At 41.0% G+C, this 13,460-nt stretch overlaps 1 long non-coding RNA gene across 1 annotated transcript in view; it reads left to right on the top strand.

Annotated features, from left to right (window-relative positions):
- LOC118495599 overlaps window positions 1-11,470 on the top strand; it is a 556,251-nt gene extending 544,781 nt beyond the window's left edge. The window contains exon 3 of the long non-coding RNA XR_004898071.1: window positions 11,335-11,470. This is a non-coding gene — a long non-coding RNA (uncharacterized LOC118495599). The remainder of the gene's footprint in view (window positions 1-11,334) is intronic.
- The last annotated feature ends 1,990 nt before the right edge of the window (window positions 11,471-13,460 follow it).

Raw genomic sequence — 13,460 nt, 5'->3', positions numbered from 1 at the left:
AAATGGCGATAGGTGTAAACCGAGCCCTGGGTATCCTGCTCTGCCTTTGAGAAAATGAAAGCTCAGATGGGCCGATCTGGAATCTTCCTCCTTATGATGTCATAAGGAGGAAGGTTACCTCCCCTTTCTCTGTTTTGGCCCGCCCATGAGAGAGAGAGAGACATCATGGTTTGCAAACAAGCAAAGTGGCAGTTGGTCAAGGCCACATTGATTTGAATTACAACAGATACAATGTTTAAACAATCAAGTAAAGCAGACACAATAAGATATATAGAAGACATTTATCAAAGACTTAAACTGACTGATAGATGGGGGGGACAGACCAGTTGTAAGGTTCTTTGTGCCGGATTCCAGGAATGTGGAGCAGCAAACGAAAAAGCAGTCTTGCCAAGCTCAGTCCGACTATGATGGACCTCAAGTAAAAGCCATTCATTGGAACTTGTGAAAAATGGATTTACATATGCAGTTAACAAGATGGAAATGTAATGGGGTAATTTACCAAGAAGTGCTTTACAGATGAACACCAACCAATGAGCATTTTGCCTCATCAAGAGATGACCAACCAGTCTTTTCATACAAAAGACAGTGGTGAGTGTTATAATTTGCATCTGTAATAAATCTAAGGGCAGAATGAAAGAATCTAGGGGTTTTAACGTTGAAGACGCAGCGTGCCTACAAATCTCCATAATCAAAAACAGGCAAGAGAGTAGCTTCCACAATTCTTTTCCTGCAAGATATAGGAAAGCAGGATTTGTTTCTGTACAAAAAGCCAATGGGAGTGAGACTGTGTTGTCCTTGTTGAGCTGAATGGTGAAGCTCTGTTGTCAGACCTTCACTTCAGCACGTGAATGCACCACACCAAGGATTCACGTCAAGTCTCTGTGAGTTGATCTCGATTTCGTACTGAAATGAACTGCAATCAGCGGGCCAGTGGAAAGTAGGAAGAACACATTTGTTTTTTGTTTTTTTCAAAAATGAGGCGTTTGGATCAATCAATTCATTCATTTGGTTTTCTTTTAGCCCAAAGGCCTGTGTCCCAGGAGTCCAAATGTGAAAAAAGATGTTTAGAATATGTATATAAGGCGTACATGCACACGCTGGATTTTTTGCTGTGTTCATGTTTACAGATTGCAATTGCTAAAGTATTTATTGTACTTGGAAACCATTTCTGAGTGGATTGCAGTGTTTGTCACGACTTCTCCAACAGTCTGATTTAATTAATAATCGTTTTGGATAAATAAGGAAGCTATCATCTCTTTCTCTAGTATTTTGATAATCATTCTTATTGTGATTGCGATCACTCATTTCATTGTCAGCCTGAACTCCACTTGTGTGTTGCTGTGGACTGGGAGGCCAGCAGCTAAAAGTAGCATCTCTGACACTCCCAGTCCCCGGCAGTAGTAAGAGCAGCAGCGGAGCAGAGAGTGTGTTCTCAATCTTAACTGGCTGGATATCAGCTGCTGCCATCTGTGCCAGCCACATCTCACATTCAGCTCCTCTTTCTGAGCCCAGAAATCGAGCAGGCAGATTCTCCTAAAGCCTTGGCATTACACAGAGAGCGGAACAAATGGGATTTCTCTTGTCTTTGATCTTTATTTTCAGTCTGATGCCATCTGCATGCAAAGGCTCTAGCATGGCCCACTACGGCAGACAAGGGAGCATTAATATTGAAATGATAGCAATTATCCAAAGAGGCCGCGTGCATACGTGTTGTCACATGCCCCATTGTGAAGGCTGCGACTGCGATACACATTCTATTACAGATATGGAAATCACCAGATGGGGATTCTATGCATATTGCGTAGGGATGATCTGACTATCTGGATATACAGTACAGAGCGTATTTTTAGTAGACCCCCCAAACAGAATGTGCACTGCAAACAGTCAAAGTGATACGATTAAGTGTAATGTTGTCACTGTTTTTGGTCGTCACATAATTACAGCCCATTACAGTCAGCAGCACAGTGTGTAAATGATGAGAGAAGTCTAGGGTAAATGAGTAAAGGTGGATGCTGCTTCTTCCTGTAGCTGAGGAGCAGATGGAATCCTGTTTTATTTTTTTTAACTTTCCTCAACATTCTCTGAAAATGGAATATCAGAGCAACTTGTGTCCACAGAAAGTGAACACCCGCTGTTTGTATACCAGCCAAACTCTTCATGAAGGAATGGTTCTGCATTGTAGGAAATGTGCTTATTCGCTTTCTTTATGAGAGTGAGATGGATATCAATCTCACGAGCTGGAATCAGGAGCTAGTTAGCCTAGCTTAGCATAAAGAAACAGCTAGCCAGCTGTGTCCAAAGCTCAGTAATGCACCTACAAGCTCCTTTAGTGTGATGTTAAACAGACACACAAATGTAAAAAAAAAACATGTTTGGTAATATGCAGGATTTAGAGTAAACTATTAACTATATATATATATATATATATTAATTGGCTTTGTAACAACATATTATGCAATAACTCAACAAAATCTGATACATTAGGGTGCCTGGGTAGCTCACCTGGTAGAGTGAGCGCCCATATACAAAGACTCAGTCCTTAACACAACAGCCGAGGGTTCGATTCAGACCTGCGGCCTTTTGCTGCATGTCATTCCTGTTCTCTCTCCCCTTTTATGTCTAACCTGTCACAAACAAAAACAGCCTAAAATGCCAAAAAAACATTTTGTAACAATCAGCTTGAGCGCAACATGTAATACATTTCCCAGCATTTTTTAATAAATGATTACATATTACAGTAGTTATTACAAAATGCAGAAGATGCACTTGAATGCAATAGTACATGCATTATGCGTTAACCAACCAAAATGGATGTCTTCTATCTATCTGTACATGTTATATTTTTAACTTCCCAAATATTAAATTCGACCTGTATGACTTGGTGCAGCCCTCGGCGTTATAGTCTAAATAGCCACCATCAGTAACATGATCAGCTTTTTATCATCTTACAAATATAGTCAAACTCAGGGACTTCATGTCAAAAACTGCACATGGATTTTATTTTAAAGTGCTCATATTATGCTAGTTTTCAGGTTCATAATTGTATTTAGAGGTTATATCAGAATAGCTTTGGTTTAACATGGTTTAATTTTCAAAAACACCATATATTTGTTGTACTGCACATTGCTGCAGCTCCTCTTTTCACCCTGTGTGTTGAGCTCTCTGTTTTAGCTACAGAGTGAGGCATCTCACTTCTATTCCATCTTTGTTGGGAGTCGCACATGTGCAGCAGCTAGGTAAGGACTACTAGCCAGTCAGAAGCAGAGTATGAGGGCGTGCCACACTAGCAGCTAGATGAGCATTATAACATGTTACAAAGTGACACACGTTTGTCACGGAAGTAAAGGCTGGACTACAATAGAGCTGTTTGGAGCAGTTTGTGATCAGTGTTTTCTGTTGGAGATGGTAAGTCCCTTTGGGGTGGACTTTGGGCTTTTTTCACTTTGTAAACCTATAACGTGCACAAAAAAGATAGATATCCCAATAAAGGAAAGGGAAAAAGTCAAAAAGCATAATATGAGCACTTTAAACACAACGGGACTGACCACTGCTATGGTCTTTGACTCCTTAACAGACCATCAAAAAGCTTCAGCATATTGAAAATGCAGCTGCCAGAGCTCTGTCAGGGAGCAGAGGTCAGACCACATCACCCAATACACCAGCTTCCTGTCAGCCACAGCATTGAATATAAGGCAATGCTGCTTGTTTATTAAATCAATACATGGAGTGAGACCAACCATCCATTACAGAAATGTTTAAGGAAACACTGCTGTGGAACCCTGGAAACATCTGAATCTGGAATCTAAACCACACTGTTCATGGATGCTTTGTTTTTTTTTGTTTTTTTTTTTACAATGCTTTTATTCATTTTTCATTGCATTTTCAATTTCTTCCAGATGAGAGCTAGAGTCCTTTTCGCCTGAGTGAAATCAATACATTTATATTCTTGGGGTTTCAGATACAGACAGTTCATGAATGCTTTAAGGTGAGTTATTTGAGTTCTTTAAAATGAGTTAAATCGAGTTTAAGTCTAAAAACATACCATGATTGGTCCATTGAGAGAATATAGAATTTGACATAATTTACTGTTCCATATGGGTCTTTTGTTGTGCAACCATTGTTTGACTTTTTTTCTTTATAGTCCCAATTTTCATAATCCTGATTGCCTAAAGAAATATTTTACTGCTGGAAAAACTGGGCTGTAGTAGAATAGACAACACATTTTTGAAAGTGGTGCTACATATATTCTCTTTGACTCAAAAGGTAGAAAACCTACCAACTACCAGAATGCACTGCACCGCACCAGACCAATAACACCGTGGTAGACAAAATGCGAGCACATCACAGAATCAATATGGCGTCCGGCTGGTAAAAAACATTGTAAGGTAAGCTGAAATGTATTACATATTGCATTCAAGCTGTTTATTAAAAAATGAAGCAGATTGTTAAATAATGCAGTGTCATTACACATTGTGTTGTATCAGGCTTTTATTGGGTTTTACAGGATTTTTTAGAAGTAAAACCTCTTTAAAATGTATAACACAACAAAAGAGGTACCCCTTAACTTAAAATGAATAGTTTGACATTATAGAAAACAAACATATTTACTATATGGCGGAGTGTTAGATGAGAAAATCGACACCACTCTCATGTCAGTAACGAAAACCACAAACCATCTACCAACATGTCTAAACTCCAGCTCACTAATTAACTCATTACATCTTGTTCATTACATTACATTTCTTCAGCTGACACTTTTATCCAAAGCGACTTAAAATAAGTGGATTCAACCATGTGGGTACAACCCAAAAAGTGCAAGAATCATGCAAATACATCAACCCATTAAATATGGTATATTTGATACCCCGTCAGGGTTGCCGGTAGCCTAGAAATCTAGACGCACCCTAGCAGCAGCAAATGTAATTTGCAGCCAGGGTCAGTCTAGCAACTCTCCATTGGCTTGAGAGCTGGAAAAACCAAACTCTAGTCAGGCCAATCACATCGTGTATAGAGTCGGTGGGTGGGCTTATCATAAGGATGGCAGAGTTGCGACGGTTCCGCGTGAATTCCCTGCTACTTGAAAACAAAGAAGATGGCTGCTGCTGCTGGCGAACAGCGGCCTTTGGAATCGGCTTTGTCCGCGACTCTGGAAGACTTGGAGTTAAGCACTGAAGTCATTCTTAAAAAAGGAAGATGTGTTCTGAGTTTTGCCGACCGCATACAGCAAAAGTTTAATCTATCAACTAGCGTTGCTCTGGTTGGTTGTAGTGCTATCCTATTGTGTGCAGAGTAGAGTTTAGATTCTCGGCCCGAGCCCGACCCGAGCCGGGCCGTTATTTTCCGCCACTATCCTCGGGCCGGGCCGCGCCCATAATCAAGCATTTGTGTTTTTTTAATCATTACTTTATTATCCTAATTGGGTGGGGAGAAAGCTATGCCATAATCAGAAATATTATCTATATAGGCTATATTTAGGCCAAAGTAACAAATGTGTCCAAAAAGTTACACAAGTTGGACTACAGTTACAAAATGCACACACATCACACCGGGGCTGCTGGGCTGTATGGTGTAGCTTAAGTGCAACATGGAGCTTGAGGATGTAAAGAAAAAAAGAAAAACAGGAGAATTACCTTTGAACAAGTTTGGAGGAAAGTCGGAGGTATGGAACCATTTTAAACAAGTCGTGGGCAGTGACAACATATGTGTCGGCTTTGTCGAGTGCATTAGGCTAAGTGCGGCACGCTGCTCGCCTATGACAGCAAATAAAATGGGAACTTGGATGATGAACAGACACATGAAGCAGGCTCGCCGTGGCAGAAAAGATGATAGTCAGCCTTCAACGTCCTCTTTTGTTACTTCGCCAAGCATGAGGGCGAGGCAAGCCCTCACAGAGAAATGCGTTTCTTCATTCGGATCCATTAGCCATTCCATTCTGAATAAACAGCGCAGTTTACATGCTTCGCTCTTGTTCCATTATTCATTAAGATCATTTTTAACAGATTTCTGCAGTTCAAACAACTCTGAATTGTAGTTGAGAACGTCAGTTACAGCCCACGTATTAAAAAATTGTCGGGCCGGGCTCGGACACAACGTGCACGGGCTCAGGTTGGGTCGGGATGGATTTTTTGGGCCTGATCTAAGCTCTGGTGCAGAGGGAATTTGAAAGACTACTGTTTATCCCGCCCCTCGGATTGAGCCCTGCCAATGGTGAGTTCCCAGACCCAACATCTTGATCAGATGTCATCATTTGATCTTGATGTGATGATGATAAGGTATTCAATGATAATTCTCATGTTATCTCATGCTCTCTCATAACTCCTGAAAACACTTTAAACTGTGCAGATAATCTGTTAAAATACCTCAATATGTTAGAGTTCATGGTTTAAACTTTTTTTAATCCCCTTAAATTCCCACTAAAATCTTATTTACATTGATATTATTGGCTAAAATAATGCATTATGATTTAGTGGTTTTAAATGTCTTACCTGTATTTAAACGCATTACATTTGAATGTCCCCCTGAATCTAAAAATAAAGGCCGCTTTTAAGGGATAAATTAAGTGAGGGCTTTCAAGTTATTTAATCAATGTCATAGCGTATTTACCCCTTAAAACGTCAATCCATTATTTTCCCCTTCAAAATCCAAATGAAATACCTTAATTACATTATTGATGACATTTAATTTAGGAATTCAGTTTCCGACTGGTACTTCAATCACAAACATAAGATTACAGTGTTAGAAAGCAAAAAAAGTTCCTTTCCACTGTTCCTTTAAACTGTGCTCTGTGCCTTGGCAGTCACACATGCAAATAAGTTAACGGAGTGCCACAGGGTGTCTTGGGGGATTGTTTTTTTTTTTTATTCCCCTGTGTTTATATCATTGTCTCCTCCCCTGTTTGTGTAAATGAACACCTTCTTCTCCCGTAATGACTTCCTAACCGCCGCTGTCTCGTAGCCCTTTGGATGGCCTAATTGGCCCAAATCATCTATTCTCTGCTGGCTTTTCATTCTCTGGGCACTGCTAGGGAGACTCCCCGCTGTTCAGGAGCTTGCCTCCTCCTGCCATGCAAATGAAGCCCAGCTGAAGAGGAAACACTGGCAGAATAAAGTGTCCCAACAGCCCACCCTGCGCTCCCCCCGCTGTACACCTCATTAACCCACAGAGGGCACAGGAAATGAAACCTCTGACAGGACGTTAGGGAGCAACTAATGACCCAATCAGCAAGGTTGCCACCGGCCAAATTAGCATTAAGCAAAGGCTACAGGCATGTGTGTGTGTGTGTGTGTGTGTGTGTGTGTGTGTGTGTGTGTGTGGGAAGGAGGTTGAGTGTGAGAAGCTTTTTCAGAGTGGCTGATGGGAGCTCTCAAGGAAAGATATCCATTCACTGGCGCCCACACTTCTATGACTGTCTCCATAGTAAAGAGATGGAATTAAAACTAGTCAAAGGTCTGCAAAGCTAAATATTCCATCAGAGGTTTGATACACACACACACACACACACACACACACACACACACACACACACACACACACACACACACACACACACACACACACACACACACACACACACACACACACTGTCATTCATCTGCGGAACATGTTGATGCAAGTCTCCCCTCATACATCTGCATGCTAAATGAGGCCTCATAGGTGACTGTTTGATGCTGGTTAATCCATGTGAATGGTAATAAGATCCCACTGAACCTCAGGCTGCCTACTCCTCTGCACTGTGCGGACCTCGTGCACAACCTCCTGCATAAACAAACACACACACACACACACACACACACACACACACACACACACACACACAGGTTTGTGGCACTATCTTTGTGGGGACCCGTCATTGACATAATGCATTCCCTAGCCCCTTACCCTAACCTTAACCATCACAACTAAATGTCTAACCTTAACCCTTACCCTCACCCTAACCATAACCTAATTCTATCCCTAATCTTACAACCAAGTCTTAACCCTCAAACAGCCCTTTAAACTTGTGGGGTCCAGCATTTTGGCCCCACAAAGCTGTCGGGACCCTACAAGTATACTGGACTCTTTGGAACCCACGAATATAGTTAAATGCACACACACACACACACACACACACACACACACACACACACACACACACACACACACACAGTGTTACAAGACAGAGATTGCAAAAGACTGTTACATCATTACAACACTTCCACCTAATATGACATTTACATGTTATTTCAAAGAATGAATTTGTGTCCTGTGTTAACACACACCACGTGGTGTGTTTTGATTCTTTATTCTTTGGTCTTTTTGGTGCAGTGGAGGAATGGAAAAAGTGGGCAGCAGCAATATGCTGATGTTGCATTTACACTGCCAGAAATAAAACAAGAAGAAGTGAGGCAGGTCCTGCAACCATGCTGTATATTATGTTTCCATCAGCTTTTATCACTTCATCTAGCAACAACTTTTCCACCTCAATATAAAATGTGGATAATAAGAAGGACACATATGCATGCACGCTCTACTGACGGTTTAGGACAATTTAGGAAATGTGGTAAAAAAAATCTAATGTAATGTATTTCTTTATTTGTAAACTGGCTGCTTAGCTCTGTGACGTGACTGTAACGCAGGACAAACACAAACTGGGGCTGGGGGGCAGTAGGCTAGTAGAATCACGTCCAAGGTCTGTTTGGGAGGAGAGTGAAGTAAGCAGTTGTAAGACAGACAAGTACTGGCACTGATGTTGTTATTGATTTTGTTTAACATTTATATGAGACACAAGCATTGGCGTAAATGGCAAATGGATATAGATCCTTTCTACCTTACCGGACAAAGCACTTTACAATTTTGCCTCTCATTCACCCATTCATACAGACCTGACATGCAAGGTGCTGGCCTGCCCTACTGGAGCAACTTGGGATTCAGTGTCTTGCTTAAGGAAACTTTGACATATGGACAGGAGGAGCCAGGGATTGTATGGTCAACCCAGTGATTAAAGGATGACCCGCTCTACCTGAGCCACAGCCGCTGTGTAGGAAGCATTCAAAATGCAGGTGGGACAATCTTAACATGGGGTCTGGGGTCCATAATCATTTTGAATTCATGATCATTTTCAGCGCTATGTTGTGTCGCGCGACGTCTGTGAACTAACTTTTTTTTGGGATAGTATGACGTGCTGGAGTACAGGGAGAAATATGTGTCAGTGTAATGTGGGAATATTGTTGAATATTTGGTGTTACATCAGGGAGTGTAATGTTTTTGTGAAGTGTTCAGTTGAGAAAAAAGCAACACGGTTGTTTTACCATTGGTGTGGCTACCGAGCCCACTCAACACGTCATGTCGTCGCTGGAATGTGGTTATTAATCAAAGTAATTTGGAATGAAGATAAGAACAATGCTTTGTCGAATGATAATGTGAAAAGGGTCTTGTAGTGATGAACCTACAGAGAATGATCACTTTAATGGCAGAACACTTATTTGAATATCTTTGAAGAATGAACATAAGGATTGTTTAGGAAGAACCAAGAAAGCAAGAAACTGGGTTTTCAATGAACAAAAGCATGTCCAAGAACTTAACTACCAGAGTTGAAGATAAAGATGAAGAAGGTATATAAGCCACAAGTTGTAAGTGAAGAGGAGCAACCCACTACACTGACGGCTGCAATGCCAACACATTCTCACACCCATCGCATTAAAATGCGACGCTTGGTGCCTTGGGCGTTTGATATTGACGCAAAAAGTCTCCTTAGGGCATCATGTTTAGACGCTCTTGGTCGAGACTCTTGGCGTCACTTTTAGACGCTCTGGGCCGGGACGTTTAACTGACTGGCACAAGAATGGGACAATTAGGTTTAGGAAAAGATGGTGGGTGGGGTTATAAAATGTACGTTTCAAGAACGGGACATGAACCCTGGTCTACTGGGTGAAAGTCCTGTGTTGTTTGACCCATCCACCGATTTTCGGTCTTTCATACTACTCTCTACCGTTGTCTCTCCTACTGTAATACTGCGTCATCTTACAGCGCAGCATTCGAGCTGCTGCTGTGCCCGGTGCGTTCCATACAGACGGTGAAGGGTTATTTTTTGTGTTGGCATCTGACGCTGAGAGACACTGACCAAGCATCAGTATGTTATGAGTTGGAAGTACAACCTGACCTAACAGAGTAATGGTATTCTGCCCTACAAAGGCAAAACGCCGTAACATCATGTTTGGTCAAAAATTAGTTAATGTCATTTTTGGGTTATTTGAGACCTCCTTTATCATGTGAATAAATATCGTGAGTCAATTTGATTGTTTTAACGAGAAAATAAAGGTCTATGACAACCGTAACATCCAAAACGCTACGAGAAACCACAGCAGAACGCCGTAACAGCTGTTAAGGCTCTTTGCCTTTGTTCCGGCACGCTGAAGTTGAGTTACGGTGTTCTGACTTTGTTTAGCCAGGCATCAAGAGAGATGTTACTGTGCCGCCGTGATGTTACTGTACTCTGGCTTTGTCATACTGTCAAAGTTTGCCGCTTTTAATTGTCACCAAACCACGTAACATACAAATGACACATCTTTGAAATAAAGTGGCGATGGTTCAGGTCTGTCAACGTCAGTGACAGCCCGGATCTGTGTCACGTAGCGCTAACGGTGATGCTGACACACCTCCTCACTTGACGAAGCCTGACATCAGACACCGAAAACCAATTATTAAATACACAGGCATCCTACCTTTCCATGCAATCCGATATAATCCATGGAAGATATAATCCATAGCAATGCACGCCATCTGCTGTATCCACAACAATCCATACATGTTTGAACCATATTTCCTTCTTGCAGGTGTTCATGTCAGATCGTACACAAATTCATAATAGCACTAAGCTAGTTATCACTAACGTCCGTACAAAGTAGGCTAACCTAAATGGTCGGTCAACTCTGTCAATGTTATCTCAGAATTAAAAAGTAGTAATCCAAGTCGAGTTTGTTGACTGTGCATCGTGAGCAGTTTGGTGGCCCTTAACCCTTAACCAGGGGCGGTTCTAGGACCAGACCTTTAGGGGGGCTCAGCCCTTAATGAGAATATGACACGGATACAGTGCCTTGCAAAAGTGTTAAACATAATATATTTATCGTTAAACAATAAATATACCTTTGTATTCAATTATAATTAAATTATCTTTATTGAGAAAATATTTATTGTATTTATTCATATTGTATACTGTACTGCAAAGTAACTTATCTGTCATACTGTTTAACTGTTAGTGTTGCCGCACTATCCTGATCATTATAGCACTAAATAGGAACAACCAAAGGTCTTCTATATCATTTAAAACTAATACCATGATGACTAGACCTTGGTTAGGTGTTCTTATAATGGATGTAAGTATGGTGAACAGCAAGCAAATATTGATTATATGTCAGTTACTGCCTTTTGCCTTTGCACGACTCCTTGTTTTTGGCACATGATACAAAGGCAGAGTACAGTAACTGCCAAACAAGGGTCAAAGGTCAATTTTGAGCTCAAGATTTTTTGCATACAAACATTTCTTCATTATAGCAACTAGTTGTCAAATTTTGGGAGTCCTACCTATAATACTTTTGTCTGGACAAAACAGAAACTTTAAAGTCATTTTTCTCAGTTTCACACTCTAGTGAGTTAAGGTCTTTTGCCTTTGTAGGGCAGTATTGGAGATCATTAAAAGAAGAATAATTATTATATTAATCCTCGATGATGGGACTGCCCATGGTCAGGTGCCACCCAAACAGTTGGGGGTTCGGTGCATTGCTCAAGGCACTTCAGCACTGCCCAGGAGCGAACTGGCACCTCTCCAGCTCCAGTACTTGGTCCATGCGGGACTTAACCCAGCCACCCTCCGGTTCCCAAGCCAGTAACTGCAGAGTAAATGTGAGAAGTTGTGCAATGAGACACCATTTAGTGGAATCCATTTCATACTATAAATAAAGAGAGACAATAGTTTTAGAACATACTGTATGTTGTTGATCCATTTAGCCACTGACCTCAATCACAGTTCCCATTTCCATGAGCTTAATTGATACTGAATGTTTCGAGCTGCTTGGTGTTCTCCCCTGATGTCACTGCATTTTAATAAGATCACACACTTCACAGAGGCAATGACATTTGCATCTTTAATTAGTTAAGCATTTGTTTTAGATGTAATATGAGCTTGTCCCTGGAGGATTTCAGTGCAACACATCCATGACTTTATTCAGTTTAATTGCACATCACACATAACGAGATATTGGTGGTTGGTGGAGGTAAAGAAACACGTTACGAGAACTCAGTGTTATCAATGAATAAAGCATGAAAGCAGGATTTAACATTTTCATAGAACATTTAAAACAATGTGAGGGAGGTGTTATATTCCCTCTTCTGCTTCCCGATAAAAGAAAAAAGGCAACACAGACACAAACACCTATATGAGGATTAGAGACAGGCTCAAATATATGCATGTTTGTATAAGCATGTACACAGTGGCAGCTCTCAATTGCTGTATTACATTACATTACAATTCTATTGTCTCCACGTCTCCAGGATTCCCCATCAAAATGGTTAGATTATCATCATATTATCTGTGTGTGTGTGCGTGTGTGTGCGTGTGTGTGTGTGTGTGTGTGTGTGTGTGTGTGTGTGTGTGTGTGTGTGTAGAGAGAAGTGGGCCAGGTTGTAATGAATCAAATTGACTGGAGACAGAAAAAAAGGAACGGGGAACAAAAAGAGGCCATCCTCACAGATGTTCTGTAAGGTGGAGAACAAATGAAACTTTACAGTAAATAAAGACACAAAGTAACAAAAGGAAATATCCTGGAGAGTTCTGTGTGCATTATGAGGACACTTCCATTGTGATCAGTGTAATTCTTCAGTAGGCTTTTGTATTAAAATCCTGTTCAGCCGTAAAGACAAGAGGAGAAGCTTTATCAGCGGTATGATTATGACTTCACTGAATCTAATTCAGCTCCGTGTGACTTTATAAATTGTGTGTTTAAATACTTGTAAGCAGCTCTTAATAAAGCTTGTGCTGTGCAAAAAGACCAAGTGATGTCATACTGTAAATAGAAGGAGAATGCGGATGATTCCATATTTTGTCTTTCAAGAAATCCCATGAAAAGACCCAAACCAACATTGTTTTAATTTGTCTTTCAGTACTCAGTACTTTCAGACTTCCCTCCCCAGTATGTCCAAGCCCATTGGTTCCAATGGAAGACGTATATTTTATAATAATATTAACAATCGTTACTTAAACAGAATCAGAATCAGAAAGGAGTTTATTGCCACAGTAGTTACCCTAGGTGGAATTTGCTTCGGTGATTGGTGTAAACATACACAAACAAACAGTAGTACATTTTGTAACCCCACCCACCATCTTTTCCTAACCGTAACTGTCCCGTTCTTGTGCCGCATGTCCATCCCGACCCAGAGAGTCAAAAAGTGACGCCAAGAGTCCCGACCAAGAGTGACGCCAAAGACCC

Source organism: Sander lucioperca, chromosome 1 (assembly GCF_008315115.2).
Source record: "Sander lucioperca isolate FBNREF2018 chromosome 1, SLUC_FBN_1.2, whole genome shotgun sequence".
Classification (NCBI taxonomy): Eukaryota; Metazoa; Chordata; class Actinopteri; order Perciformes; family Percidae; genus Sander; species Sander lucioperca.
Note: the sequence above shows the minus strand (reverse complement) of the source record. Positions and strands in the feature narration are given on the sequence as shown.